General features: G+C 39.7%; 1 protein-coding gene across 1 annotated transcript in view; it reads right to left on the bottom strand.

Moving 5' to 3' along the window:
* The window catches only part of AHCYL1 (adenosylhomocysteinase like 1), a 38,547-nt gene that overhangs the window by 12,890 nt on the left and 9,445 nt on the right, over positions 1-16,212 (bottom strand).

Below are 16,212 nucleotides of genomic sequence, written 5' to 3'. Positions count from 1 at the left end.
GGATTCTATGAAATGTTTCATTTTTAAAGGCCATACAATGTCTCCCTTAAAGTTAATGTTACCATGTGAAAGTGAAAGTGGCTCAGTAGTGTCCAACTCTGCGACCCCATGGACTACAGTCCATGGAATTCTCCAGGCCAGAATACTGGAGTGGGTAGCCTTTCCCTTCTCCAGGGGATCTTCCCAACTGAAGGATTGAACCCGGGTCTCCCACACTGCTGGTGGATTCTTTACCAGCTGAGCCACATGGGAAGCCCAAGAATATTGGAGTGGGTAGCCTCTCCCTTCTCCAGTGGATCTTCCCGACTCAGGAATCGAACCAGGGTCTCCTGCATTGCAGGCCGATTCTTTACCAACTGAGCTATCAAGGAAGCCCTAATGTTATCATGTGGCTCCTACTAAATCAGCAATTCTTCCACCAGAAATGCGGATGGCAGAAGCTATTCTTTGACTCCTCCCAAAATGCCAATTACTATCTCTTCTCAAAAGTTTCAGCAGAATTGGTGGGGGGGGGAAGAAGGGGAGCAGAGAGAGAAAGCTTAAGATCCAACTTCGTTCAGCATTTGTTTAATTTTACAGGTCTTCTTTCTCATATTCCATAAAGTTTTCTTTCCTCTTACAACCCTGACACATTAAACTCTTTACCCCCTTGTTCACAACTCTATCAAAAAGCAGGCATAATCTCTTAGGGCTTCTTCTTGTTTTTTATTTCAGAATATTCTCTTGTAGCATATCTTATCCTGAAGTTAGCAATGGTTTTGTTACTTGAAAAGATTATGAAGAGATGCCTTAAATGGTGATGGGCATGGAGGTGCCAATAGCCAGAGTCCAGTCATACACCTATCCTTTACAAAGGCAATGGAATAACACCAGAGCCTGCTATATCCAGTAAAATACTAGAATATCCTAATAAAAATTTAAAAACACACACCATAATAAATTCCAACTAATTTGAAGGAAGGAGAAAATAATAACTTGGTAAACTCTAGGTTTAAACCTTTCTTAAATGAAATAAAGCAGAACAATATAACTGTGGAAAGGATACTTGGAACAACTGGCTTTAATAAATGGCAAACAGCTTACAATTAAAATTATTTATAGATAAATTCATGAGTGTTTCTAAAGTGTAGGAAAACACTCTATTAAGTGTTTTAGACCTTCCTGAATTCCTGTTTAAACTGATAAACCCTTTCTTTGAAATGTAAAATAAACCTCAACCTCAGCTGAAAAACAGAACTTGAGATTCTGAATTGAGAAACAATTCAAGTTTGAGAACTTGAATCAAGCTTCTCCTCACAATCTGACTAAATCTGAAAAGGTTCCCACGGAGAATTCATTAAGCTGTTTTCAGCAAACAACTGGAAATGTAACCTATTACTGGAAATGTAACCGATTACAGATGAAAATCTTCTCTCCATAATGCTGGCAGCCTGGTTATAGGCATTTTGAAGCCAGCATTAGTAAACTGTCCATTATTTACCTCTGCTAAAGATTCCCCCTGTCTCATGTACCCTCCAGCTAGGGCAGCAGCTGGTGGTAGTATAAGAGTCAGGCTTAAATGTGCAGCTAAACGTGAACAAGGCGATTACTGAATTAGGAGGAAAAAGTAAGGAAGAGGGAATCAAGAGAATCAAGATTTGTGTTTTTATGTCAAGAATCAAAGCAGAGAATACTGATGTCTTTGGTGTTCAGCTTTCTTTACGGTCGAACTCTCACATCCATACATGGCTACTGGAAAAACCATGCTGACGTTACTTTGCCAACAAAGGTCTGTATAGTCAAAGCTATGGTTTTTCCAGTAGTCATGTATGGATGTGAGAGTTGGGCCATAAAGAAGGCTGAGTGTCAAAGAACTGATGCTTTTGAACTGTGGTGTTGAAGAAGACTTTTCAGAATCCTTTGGACTGCAAGGAGATCAAATCAGTCAATCCTAAAGGAAATCAATCCTCAATATTCATTAAAAGGACTAATGCTGAAGCTGAAGCTCCAATACTTTGGCCACCTGATGTGAGAGCCAACTCATTGGAAAAGACCTTGATGCTGGAAAAGATTGAAGGCAGGAGAAGGGGACGACAGAGGATGAGATGGCTGGATGGCATCACCAACTCAGCGGACATGAGTTTGAGTAAGCTCTGGGAGATGGTGAAGAAGAGGGAAGACTGGTGTGCTGCAGTCCATGGCGTTGCAAAGAGTTGGACACGACTGAGCAACTGAACAATAATACTGATGTCATAGGTATTCAATTTTGTGGTTTTTCTTTAGGTTATTTTGTGCAATAGAGAGGAGGCAGAGTCCACAAACTTTTTTTTTTAAGTATAAGGACAGATCCTAAAGGCGTGGAAGGGAAAGAGAGCTATATTCTTGGCACCTAGCCCAAGGTCTTGCACATAGAAAGCATTCAATAATTATCTGTGGGATGAGTGAGGCTTTCAAATTTCTTTCTTATATAAGATCAAACCAATCAAATTTCAAAATTAAATACTAAAGATTCAAGCAAAACTACATATACTACACCTGAACTTAATTAACAAACACCTTTAAGCATCTGAAGAAACAGCTTTTTAAGTTTAGGTGCTAAAACTTTAAATAGCTTAAATGTCAAAAACACAACTGCCTTTCCAAACCCAAACAAACCCACTTACTGAAGTGGCCACTAGTCAGCATCTGCCCTTCTAAATAGGATTTCCCACTGCGTGTTCACATGACTTCTGCAGTCAACAAAACTAGTTTTACTGAAGGGATTAATCCAGGACCAAGGTGATGACTTTCAACCCAATAGGCAGTTATTTTGGTGGCAGAAAAAAAACACAGTCAAGAGACTATCAACACCATTCAATGCTGCGCAGAGGCAGCTCCTTCTCCAACAGCTTCCCTGCTCCTGATACGGGCAGCCTGTTTGGAAGCCGCTTTCCTGTAATGGCTGTTACAATTCCCCGCCCTGTTCCTCTTTTTAGTTCCAAAGGTTCTGGATATATTCTCAGATACCACCTACCTGGGGGTGGAAGGGTGGGGGAGGGAACTGCAGTAACCTTTTCAGTTTTAAAAACAGAAAACAGAGAGAAAGCCTGCTGTGTCAAGATAGAAATGTATTTCTTTGGCAACCTAGGAACTAACAGTCATAATCCCACCTTGTATTAATACAGCTCATCAGTAGCCTAAAGCTTAGCAAAATCTTTCCCATCTAAAAATAGGAGACTGTTGCACGTGGCTTACTAATCACTGCAGTACCTCAACTCTCAAATAATGAATATGGTCCATATTTCAAGTGGGTAAAAAGTTAACCCAGGCTGTGACATGAATGGGTTACTGTCTATTCTTGCAGCATTTTGATAATCTCAGTGCTTACAAATAAGACGATTCAGATACACACAGATGTACGATAACCTTGTCTTCTCTTCGACCCTGAGTAACTTGCAGAAGAGAACCTGTATCAACAGTTGCTGTTGTGAAATGCAGCTTCTTTGCCAGATTCCACCAGGCCTGCAAGCTCCACTGGCTGTCTTCACAGCAAGAAGCTCTGTCTTCTCTGTGGTGAAGTACCACCTGGAGTGTTATTCACCTTCACATTGTAAATAAAGACAGTGCTGCCAAAAGCAATTTATAGATATCACAAGTTTTCTCTCTAGTGAAATCAGATCTCAATAATAGCCTTCTAACTGGGTTGGACTCACTCCATTTAAGCTAAACATGGTCATTTAGGTGAAAACAAAACACAGAGAATGACTACAAAGTTGTTATGTTTACATTACTTCCTATTTATTATGATTTCTTCTAACCATTATTAAGTTTTTACTGGTATGCTTTCATATTTCTTCAAATCTAGATCTGTAAAGACTGCCAGGTCTAAATATGACATAGGATGGGGATGGAAGGGAGGGGAAAGAAGATAGGTTGAAATCTAAAGTGGATCTGAAAACCAAAAAGTCCTATGCTAAAGAACTATTCTGTGTTTTGATACTCACCTCCATAAACAGCAAATACACAACAAACATACTAATGTCCCTTTTTTTTTTTTGGTTTATTTTTGGCTATGCCACATGGCTTGTAGGATCCGGGTTCCCTGACCAGGAACTGAATCTGGATTCACCGCAGTGAAAGTACCAAGTCCTAACCAATGGACCACCAGAGAATTCCCACCAGTGCTCTATTCCTGAACTAATATCAATCACATCTGAGAAAGGTTAAAATATCAGACTGACCCATTCTCCAAATAGGACATTCAAATATGGAAGTCTACTTGCTGTGCCTTAAAAACTCAATTAAATGTCAGGCCAATTTTACATGCTAACTATCTTAGAGCACTTTTTAAAAGATGACTCTTATCTATGTGATACTGAGAATGGTAAAGAAAAGTTCTACTGAAGATACAAATTGGGGTATGGTATACCACCATCTCGTGGTAAGTCTGGTGACAGTGAACTAAGAGTTGCTCTACAGAACTTAGCAAGAAAAAGGAATCACAGGCAATTGAAAACAACTCCAGAGAAGAAAAACAGTTGTATACTATTCCTTGTTGCTGCTGCTAAGTCGCTTCAGTCGTGTCCGACTCTGTGCAACCCCAGAGACGGCAGCCCACCAGGCTCCCCCAGCCCTGGAATTCTCCAGGCAAGAACACTGGAGTGGGTTGCCATTTCCTTCTCCAATGCATGAAAGTGAAAAGTCAAAGTGAAGTCACTCAGTCGTGTCCGACCCTCAGCGACCCCATGGACTGCAGCCCACCAGGCCCCTCTGTCCATGGGATTTCCCAGGCAAGAGTACTGGAGTGGGTGCCATTGCCTTCTCTGATACTATTCCTTAGTTGATCCTAATTGATACTGTTTTTACCATCAGAAGCTGAGTTTACTTCCACAAACACATGGTCTATCTACTCAGATATTTAAATAGCTTAGTCACACTTCCTTCCCAGGTCCCACCCAATTTTGCTTTCTAGCTCCTAAATCAGAATTAACAGCCACAAGAATTCTGCTATGATACTATGGCCAATGGACAGTGATCAGGGTAACACTCAGAGTATTACATTCATTTAGTCAACACATCTAGGAGGCACCAACTAAGTTGTCGGTGCTATTATAGGAAAGAGCTATGAAAGGAAATATGGTCCCTTACAATCTGTAGATGTGTTCTGATCCACAGTATAACAACCCAAAGCCATATGACAAATGGCTTTGTCATGGAATTTCACTGTTTCTTTAGGAACATGCTAGATACTGTAGTCTTCACAGCCTAATCTGGATATTGTTTAACTGAGGCCTCCAAAAACCAGAGGTTAGGCTAGACAACTTATTATTAAGATGTTATTTCACATGCCTATCTAATAGTTTTTAATTTCCTCAGAAAGGTTTCCTCCTAAGGGTGAAGAACTAGGCTCAAAGGTAAATAGCAATTATTAGGAAAACACATCATTAAGAAAGCATAGCTTGAAGTGAATAGAGGGTTCAGTCTTCCTTACTGCTGAGGATTATTTGAAGGGCCAATTATCTTTTCTGGTACACTACTGGTTTTCTCAGGTGTTCTCAAATTTACATGATGTCCCACTGTCCCCAGCATATTATCTGTGCAATCTTTTCTGTTTAGAAATTATGGTCAGCACTGAAGTGACTTAGCAGCACATCTCTTAGCTAACCCTTGTCAACTGAGCAAAAAAGTGACTATCAGAAGCTAGAAATTTTAACAAAGGCAATTATTAAGCAGTATGCTAGAACACCTTTCAGGATTCCAACCACATCTTTTCTAATCTTTTTTTCCCACACATCTTCTGGCTAACTTATTCTTTCTTCTACAGACTTTACTCTCATCTGCCTTTTTTTCCCCACTCAGAGGAAAAGAGAGAATGGCTATCAGGATAAAAAGGTCTAAGACCTGTTCTTAATACTTACCATTGATCAGTCTGATTCCCATTTCAAATGAATCCAAAGAAATAGTTATCAATAAACACTAGCTTCTTGGTACAAGGACTATATAAATCTGAACATCTTTGAGACTTGCAATTATAATGGCAAAATAAATTTCCCAAAGATGAAGGACATCCTTTTCTCAACTTGTAGCCTGCAGGTATATCAGAAAACAACTCATCTCAAGGGAATCAATCTCAGGCCACACAGTCAAATCAAGAGCCATCTCCAGTCATTTCTTCCATTCCCTGGTGCAGAAACCAGTCTTCTGAAACTTGATAGGTTTTGGCTGCTCACTCTTCTCCTTCCCTGTCTCAAGTTTCTTAAGTTCTCAGTTCCCCCAGATGGGCCCTGAGTTTCTATAGGGAGGTGGGCAGGCAAGCTGACTACAGCACACATCTCCCTCCCCCACTCCACCTGGCTCTGTGTCTCAACAGTAATAGGATATAAAACACACACACACAGCCAGAAGCCAATTCTGCAGTCAGAACAAACACTGTATCTCAACAGTAGTAGGATAACACACACACACACACACACACACACACACACAGAAGCCAATTCTACAGTCAGAAGAAACACTCCTTTCAAAATGGAACTCAACCTGATCCTTCTTTAACGTTGCTGGGAGCAAGGGGTGAGCAACACCAAGCAAGGCCCACACTGTTGAGTCACTTAAATGGTAAGTGAAGTGAAAGTCGCCCACTCATGTCCGACTCTCTGCAACCCTATGGACTGTAGCCTGCCAGGCTCCTCTGTCTATGGAGTTTTCCAGGCAAGAATACTAGAGTGGGTTGCCACTTCCTTTTCCAAATGAAAGGAAGGAACATAGAGCTTGAAAAACTCTGCCAAAGAGTGGTTTACCCTATAAGCTACTCCCCCTCTCTTCATACCAGACTGTGCATTTCATAGGCTTTCTACTGATATTATCTCCAAAAGTGCACCAGTGAAAATGAGTGATCTTGGCCTCTGATTGCCAAGTAGAGATAAAACTAATAGGTTTAAAAAATGGCAACAAGTAAGAGGAAAGGTGTCCCGATCTTCTGAAAACCACAAATTACAACAGAACATAACATGCATCCAGACTATGTTTCAAAGCGTATTTAGCTATCTGCCTGGCCAGTTCCTAGTTTCTCGTCTTCAATCAATACCAATATTGTATGAAAACATGCCTGTCATTCTTTTTCTCCTGACACTGAATTATCATTAACTCCAGGTTAATTTTTGGGGGGGTGGGTAATAGGTGACTGAAAAAATCTAGGTTCCTGAAATATACTCATGTCTTTAGAGATACACCAAAACTTCTCCCCACTCCAACCACTGCACCCCCCCATCACCACTCTTGCACTTTGCCTATCTTTATTATAATCATTTTCAACATAAAAAATTTAATATAAAGGACATTTGTATACCCTCCATCTAGACTGAAACTTTCCCTTTTCCATATTAGATTTCTTTCTCTATATGCACACATGCATACTTTCTAGCAAAGCTATTCTCCTGCGGAACCACTATAACATTATAATACTTACGAACATTAACAGTTCCATATCATCAAATATCCAATCTGTATTCAAATTAATTTTTCTCAAGTATATCCTGCATAGTTGTAAACTCAGCTCTACCACCTCAGGATGGAATCAAGGTTCACAAAATATATTTGCTGTTAGGTTCTTTCGGTCTCTGCTAATCTAAACAAGTTCCATCCCCGCCCTACCCCCACCCCCCACCACCCCCTCCATAATTTTCCTCCAGAGTCCAGGTCAGTTGCAGTATAGAATCTCCCATATTTTGAATTTTTCAGGTTGTTTCCCTCCTGTGAACTGAAAGTTCAGCTTTGAAGTTGGATTAGAGAGAGATTAAATTTGGCAAGAATATTCCATAGTTGATATTATATACTTTACTTTGCACTTCAGGAGGCACCTAAAGTCAGGTTGTTCCACTATTAAGGACACTAACTTGAACGCTTGGTTAGAGTGATTAACATCAGTCTTTGAAAAGAATATTTTCTCCTTTGCAAGCAAAGGTTAATTTGTGCGGTGATCCTTGTCAGCAATGTCCTGTTCCCTAGTGACTTTACCATCTGTTCATAATCCTTGCCTGAGTCAGTTATATTGGGGAGGGGGGGTTATAGAACCCTGATTTCTGTCATTCCTTCCACATACATTAGCTGGCATTCTTTTGCAAAGAAAAGTTCTTTTTTTTTTAACTTGTCATCCGTATTTTTATCTATGTTACACTCAATTGCATGAGTGCACTGAACGCTCCAGTTGTCCCAAACTGGGCCAGCGGGAACTTCCTTTAAGCTAACTTTTCTTCTGACATGATCGCCTTTAAATGACTCCTCTCTTTCTGACATACAAGATATATCAGGCTCATCTTGTTCTTTCTCTGCTTCCAATCTAGAATCAAGTCATTTCTCCAAGGAGCCCTCACTTCTTTCAGAGGGAAAAGGTATTTAGAAACTAAAATCTGGATACAAGGTCTGCCCATTGCTATGAGGTGTCAGTGCTTCTAGCTTCTTGCAGTAGAGAGAGAAATTAATCTTTTGGTTTTACTCATGAATTCATATCAGTACTTCTATTTCAAATTTAACACTCAATTTTTAAACTTCTCATTTTCCTATTTATATCTTTTCTCTTTGGTGACAATCCTGACTTCGAATAGCAATAAAATATTTACTTATTTGCTTTAGCCTACATAAAATAATTTCAAAATTACAAGACTAATATTAACAATAATCTTTGCAGTGAAGTGTCAATATTTCCTTGAAGTTCTTTTTGTCCTTAGGATATATTTCATACAAGAAAGGAATATATTTCACAAAGAGTATTGCATAAGCAAAGTACTTTTTTTCTAGGTGACTGCGTAATCTTCCAGATATGTAGTTAGGTTCATTTGTTTGTTTATACACAATTTTAAGGTTTCCTTTGTCTTCTCTAATTTTATTTTTGACATATGAAGTACACCTCAAATTTTAAAGATATATTCAGGAAAGGCTCATTTACATTCTTATCCCCCCAACTCTGTTCCACTCTCCTCTATTAGTTTCTGGTTTACACTTATGTTCATTTTTGAGGTGGGGAAAGCAAATATGAATTTATATTCTTATTTTCCTTCTCTTTTTTCCTACATTTTCTGAAAAGGTAGCATGCTAAAATATTCTGCACCTTTTTTTTTAACTTGGAAATCATTTGTATTGGTTCATAGAGTACAAGAATCAACAATTCTTGAATGCTGGGAAAGACCAAGTCTGGTTACATATACAAATATTAAATGTTGTAATCAAAAGTCATCAGCCTTAATTTGCTCTTTGGTGCCAATATTGATTTTAAGGGAAGCTCACAAAGGGTTGCTGAAGGTTGGACACGACTGAGCGACTTCACTTTCACTTTTCACTTTCATACATTGGAGAAGGAAATGGCAACCCACTCCAGTGTTCTTGCCTGGAGAATCCCAGGGACGGGGGAGCCTGGTGGGCTGCCGTCTATGGGGTCGCACAGAGTCGGACACAACTGAAGTGACTTAGCAGCAGCAGCAGCACAAGATGTTAGGGGGCTTCCCTGATGGCTCAAGCGGTAAAGAATCTGCCTGCGATGCAGGAGTTGTGGGTTCAATCTTTGGGTTGGGAAGATCCTTGGAGAAGGAAATGGCAACTCACACAAGTATTCTTGTTGGGAAAAATCCCAGGGACAGAGGAGCCTGGTGGGTTACAGTCCACGGGGTTGCAAAGAGTTGGACACAACTGAGCTCACACACGCACAGACAAGATGTTAAACTGGCAAACCTGACTGCAAAGTATACTGGAACATTTCTTAAGATGAAAACTTGTCAACTGCTTACAAATTAGGTAAATCTGTATTCTTCAAACAAATCGCTATGAGAAAAAAAAGTTAACACCGAAAGCAAGTAAATAGTGGACAGCTCTAAAGGAAGACGGAGTCTGTGGCATTTTGGAAGGAAAGCCACACAGATTGAATAAATGTCATCTGTGTAACTTCTTAGCCTATCAAGTTGGAACAAGATTAATTCTTCCTTCCTTGATTTGGAAGGCTAGCTTAAATAAAGTTTAAAGTCAATGGCATCTTAGAAACTTAAATCCTCTTCACATATTCATTTGAGTGAGTGAATCCCACCTGTGATATGGCAGAAGAAATACAAGTAACTCCAAATAAGTAGCAGCTGAGTCTAAAAAGAATCAGTTTCCAGAACCCTAGACTAATACTCAACAAGGGTTAATGAGACTTTTTTTTAGTCACCATCTACTGCTTTCCATCAAGGAAGGAAAAAGCCATCAAAACTCAATATTAAATAACATAATCTGACTTTAAAGACCTAACATTAAATACTATGTAGTAACAGGCATTGTTTCCAAAGATGAGTGGGTCAATGGGACCTTTCAGAATCCATTCAGTAGTTAGACTGGATATTTTCAAGTTCAATGGACAAGGTGAAACCACTTTAAAGATAAGCAGCACAAGCTTCAGTTTCCCAGCTCTTAAAAATAAAATACATAATTTTAAGCTTCTAGAGGGAGAATAGAGACAGTAACACATGGACAAGAATCTATCAAAGATAATCAGTCACATTAAAAACATAATTGTATTTTTAATTATAGAGAGGCAGTATTTGCCATCCTTCTTGACTTTCTAACTTGAGGTGTTTATGTTCAATTTTAGTTAAAAATCTCAGTTTAAAATCATGACCTTAGATAGCCTATAAGAAACAAGCTGGCTGAAGAAACTGTCGGCTGCAACTTCTTTGGAGTTAATGAAACATGAGAGATACCTGTTGCTCCAGAATGAATACAGTACAATCCCCCTCCACTCTCTGCCTCCCATACCAGACAACAAAAGTCTGGGTTTTCCTGACCTATGACTTCCTGACTAGCCATTTTCTAATGAGTAAAGCGGACAGATGCACAAGGATAAAGGTCTCTTGCTTTGGGCTGTATAGTAAATGAATAGTCAAAATCAACTTTTGCATAGGAAAAGTTATTCAGCGAATTTTACCAGTAACAGTGCTAGAATAATATTAATTTAAATGTCTTTTCACACCATTTTTGTTTAAATCTCGACATACAAAGAACAAGTAAAACCACCTGAGAGCACTCAATTAGAACTTTTACTTAAAGCTGATTAGAAGTTTGAAGTTCACATTTAATAGTATTGTGAAAACCAAGGTTCTGAATGCCAGGATTTCTATGCCTTTCTAGTTTAAGCACCTGCTTCACAATTAGGGCTTCCCTGGTGGCTCAGAGGTTAAAGTGTCTGCCTGCAATGAGGGAGACCTGGGTTTGATCCCTGGGTCGGGAAGATCCCCTGGAGAAGGAAATGGCAACCCACTCCAGTATTCTTGCCTGGAGAATCCCATGGACGGAGGAGCCTGGTGGGCTACAGTCCACAGGGTCACAAAGAGTCGGACAGGACTGAGCGACTTAACTTTCACTTTCACTAACTTTCAAAATTAGTGGCATATGACTAAAATTTTTCTTATAGAGGATCTGTATTTTCGAAACATTTTGGAATCCTTTGACGGTTGGATCTACTCTTTACAGATGACAAAACAACAGAGATGGTGGTTAAGTGCCTTGGTCAAGGCAATCTGCTACCAACATTAAGATTAAAACAAGAACAAAAACTCAGAGTAAAAAGCAACAAACAAACCAAAAAACCCACCAAAAAAAAAAAAACAACCCTCCAAAAATGGTACTATTATCCTTCTTTTGGAATAGTCTAGGGGAAGCAGCAACTTTCCCTTCATTTTCAAAGGGTTAGTTTAGAGAACACTCCACTATTGCACTACTGCTTTCTGAACTTACAATACCAGATGAACATGGTAAGCTTTGGGATGGGAAAAGAACTTTCAGTTCCAAAATCCAGACTGATTTTGGAGAAGTGAAACAATGCAAAGAAAATATTTTAAAGTTGCCTATGAATTGCCATTGAGAGATACCACTCCTTAGACTTGGAAAGGGTGAGGAGACAAATTAAGCCCAAACATTGTGGAAGCAAAGAGCTCTACTCCGATACATACTTCCAGCTGTCTTTTGGGGATGGAGTGGGGAGGAGGAGAATGTACAGGCGACCCAATCATGACACTTTACTAGGATGAAAGAAATGACCTCAGAGTTTACCATCACAATCAAAAGCGATTTTAAAACTCCACCTGTATTTATTAATTTACACAAGGAGATTTTCAATTTGGTATGGTTAAAACTGAATAATAATTTTTGGGGTGTCATTTTGGAAACCTGCTGGCTATTTTCATAAGATATGATCATGCTTTGAAACATGCAAAAGAGAATATACTTAAAATTTGGATTTTATCAGTGTTAATATTTATCCTGTGTAGAACAGTGATGGGAGGACGTTTCTTTCACAGACCAGCACTTAGTGTAGTTAGAGCACATGTCCTAAAATTGAGAACATTCTACTAGGGTCTTTTCTCAACTGTGGCATACCACTCAAACACCCACTTCAACTCACCTTGTACTTTGTAACATGTCTGAAAGACCAAGTGAGGTTGCATTTTCCCAATTCAAAATGAGCTATAATAAGTTTGGGGACCTCCCAGTAAAAATTTTAAATAAAAATACATTTTGTCATTGATGCCTTCCCATTTTCTGGTACCACTTCTCTAACTCTACAACTAACAAAAAGTTCCTGTAAGGTTATTAATTTTATTGAGTATTCTGGACTTACTTGACACGATATGTGATTACTGGATCTTGGTTTCATAGCCATGGTAGACATTATTTAAAGTACTCATTTAATGAATAAATTAAAATATCTTGGCTATATGGTTGGCTATATGGTTTTTAAGAATAGAATTTTTCCAAAACCTGAAGAGCAGGTTTTAACTATAAAGCTTCGTAAGCTGAATAGAACCTCAAAACAAATCTAAACAGATGCAGGAAGTGAGGTCAGAAACTCCTTTGATCATTTTAAAGGGTTTCTTTAAAAATAGAAAACAAAGATAACTGGTGGTATGATTATATTCCACTAGATTAGGTAGCTTTGGCTTCAATGCATCATTAAGCAAACAGTGAGATGTCTTTTATGTTAAATAGCAGGTTGTAAGGTTTCACAGCAGATCTGTTTTTTCCATATGCTAGAGCAGTTACAACTGGAACCATCTAGAGTCTCCTGGCTCCTCTGGGAAGGACTGTGACTTCTGTTCTCCGAATTTACAGAAGTGTGGCCTGAAGGGCCTTGAATACAGCACTTATTCAGCAATCCCTCAATGTGGGTCTGGAAAGTTTCCCTTAGAAACAAGAATATCCCTGTAAAGACCACCTTAAAGAGGTCTTGGCCTGTGGTTACACTGGCACAGGGTTCTGCAGTGCATTGTGCTTCAATCTCTAAATCTGGCTGTGTCTTTTTTTAATGTAATTCTTTCTCCTATTGCCCAAATGAAATTTCATTCACATTTCTGTAGTATGTTACACATTGTACTAACACTGGGCAATCCTTTGGCCATTCATGTAAGTTAAACACCAACTTTTCTAGGGATAGACATGTTAATATTTGTATCAATAAAGCCAAACCTTATCTGCCCTTCCTTTTTTATCCTGAGTTCTATTTGATAATCAAACAATAGCAACAGGCCCCTTGAGGGCTAAAAAGGAATAATCTTTTGTCTGAGTCTCAAATCCATTCACTTTGGCTTAAGGAGGAAGCTGCTCTCCTGGCTACCTGGCTTACCAGCTTAGTGCCCTCCTTTTTCTTCTACCATCTTTCTCCAATCTTTACTCTTTGGCTATTGCCTCAGCCCCTCAATCAACTATGGTGATTTTTCTATGTTTTGAAGCCAGAATTTCATGAAAATGTCCTCTCATATAATTTTACTATCACCCTCAGTCCAGGAATTCACAATAACCATGTTAAGGAAATCTTATATTCTGACCTGATTTTTAATCTATTGAGTCCAAGAAGCTCAGCCAACCAGAAGCCAGAGGTAGGAATGCAGATGGAGAGTCAAAATCATTCTTGGCATTTCAAAGACAACACAGACTAAAGAAATGCTATTGATTTCCTGGAGTTCTAGCCATTCCTTATACTATTTCTAGAGGTACCCTTGAGTTCTTGGCAAACTGCCTTGGCTATATAGACGAAGAAATCACAACCCAGTCTTGTTAGGAGAAAAAAATGTCCAAACACCCAAACTCCTGGCCTTGCTTTATCCCAATCATGACATTCTTAATTCCAGGCAAGGTTTTTAGCCTGGGGTCCATGGATGGGCTTCAGGCTGCCAACTCCCCCTTATATGCAAACTGTTACATATATGTAATTTTTCTGGAAGATAAGCATAGCTCTGATAGGGCTCTAAACTCCAAATTGTTAGAACCACTACACCAGACTCATGTGACCCAAGTAATAACCTCAGAAGAATGTAAATGCCACAGGACGGACAGGGACGCTTGTCTTGTTCACCAATGTACCCTAAGTGGCCAGCACAGGTCTGGGGACACAGGAGGTCCTCCACCTTGAGCTGACAGGGTGGCATGATTTCTGGTTATGGCTTACTCTGTACACCTTGGGAAAGAAGAGCAAGGAGAAGCTGTTTTCAGGACCTCTCACAAGGGGCACAAGATTTCCCTCAAGGTCAAAGTCATCCAAGATAGGTGGTAGCGGCATTACCATCCAAATATCAGATTTCAAAATTTTGACTAGCCTTGCTAGATAATTCTAACAGAGTGTTCTAAGTCTGGGATCTCTCAAGTTTAACTGAGGAAGCTGTACCAAAATCCACATCCCATCCCTTCTCCACTTGCCCCTTACTTTCACACCCCCTCCCCATTCTGATTAAGTAGGTAAGGCTCCAGTAATGAATAGGTAATGAATATTTTTGGGGGGAAAAAAAAAAAACTCCCTAGGTGACTGATACCTTTTATTCCTTCTTACTGCATAAGAAGGACTGATCTGAGACAATCTAAGCAGGATCTGGAAAAGCAAACACAGGCACGTGGAGTTTACCAGGCTCTTGATAAAGTGACTCAAGGAACACAGGGAACAAATGAGTTAGACAGTATTCTTCAGAAAAAAATAAGGCCAAGGAAGTAGAAAATCTGCTTTTAATACCAACTCCATCTGTCAGCTGTGGACAATCCATTAGACGGATCCACAGAGGTTTAGTAGAACATGACAAAGAGCCTGTCTAAGGAAGAGAGACTATTTTTACAATGGGTTGGTCCAAATTCAGTAAAAATTGGCAAGGTATTCTCATTCCAAACATGCCCAGGGCTCAGCTAATCCCCTCCCTGTGGAGTCAGAAAAGAATGTGCAGAATTCTGAACCCTCTACTCTCCAAATAGAAGAGGTTCCTTCTCCTGAAAGTAAAGGTTGAAATTAATCCCATCAATTCTCCACTCCTAATTACAAACAAGGTAGAGAAAGGAGGTACCCCTCAACATGGGTATTCTCTTTAACCTTCAAGATTTGTAAACACCCTTTACCCCACCACACTAAATACCAAGCCTCTGCCAACTTTGATCATTCTCAACTGGCAAAAAAGAACAGAAACCATCACCAGAGTAATGCTTCCCTCTGGGAAATTCCAGGGAAGGGGTGTGATAGGGTCAGTCTGTCCAGTATGCATCCTGCTTGGACTTACACTTAGAACACCATGTTCCCAACTAGCTTGGTCTCTTTTCTGTTACAAACCCGAAGTAAACAGATTCTACAGCAGCCACAAGCCTGTTACCAAGGTCACTGTATTGATCAGTATAATTAACATTCACAATTCATCTAGTTCAGTATGACAAGCCAGCTGGGCTATTCTCCATAAGAGCTGAACATTGGGAATCTTCTTGTCTTGCTTGCAAAGAAGTCCGGTGCTCTGGACACTAGAAACAAGTACTGTATTGGAGGCTGGATACCACCTGGCCACCCATAGGAAACTGAATTAGTTACTGGAACAAGTGAACATTTGCCACCTCTACAAAGCACAGATTTCTACTTTTAAAGCTGAAAAATTCTGGAGGTCTTCCATTCCCCTGAATCCTGCCTGGGTTACCTACTATAGAAAAACAACCTACACAGATTTTTCAGTGCCAACCAGAGTCCAAGTTCTTGATTACGGCAAGCACTGGCCCAGCTCCCTGAAGACTGTGACTTGAAGAAGGTGTGTTTCAAAAACAAGGGCACATACAGCTTTTGAGCACAGAGCTCAGCCTTTGGTGCAGAAGGGGCAGTCAGGATTGCAGAATGAGAAGAATCACAAGTTTCCTCAGCACCGCCAGGCAGAGATGTTGTTTATTACTTTTAGGATTCCAACACAGACTCCAAAATGAAACTGTTCAACTCATCATTGGCCCCCA

This window comes from Bos grunniens, chromosome 3, assembly GCF_055505025.1.
Source record: "Bos grunniens cultivar Pamir isolate PY7600 chromosome 3, Bosgru_T2T1.0, whole genome shotgun sequence".
In the NCBI taxonomy this organism is placed as follows: Eukaryota; Metazoa; Chordata; class Mammalia; order Artiodactyla; family Bovidae; genus Bos; species Bos grunniens.
This window is presented reverse-complemented; position numbering and strand designations above follow the sequence as displayed.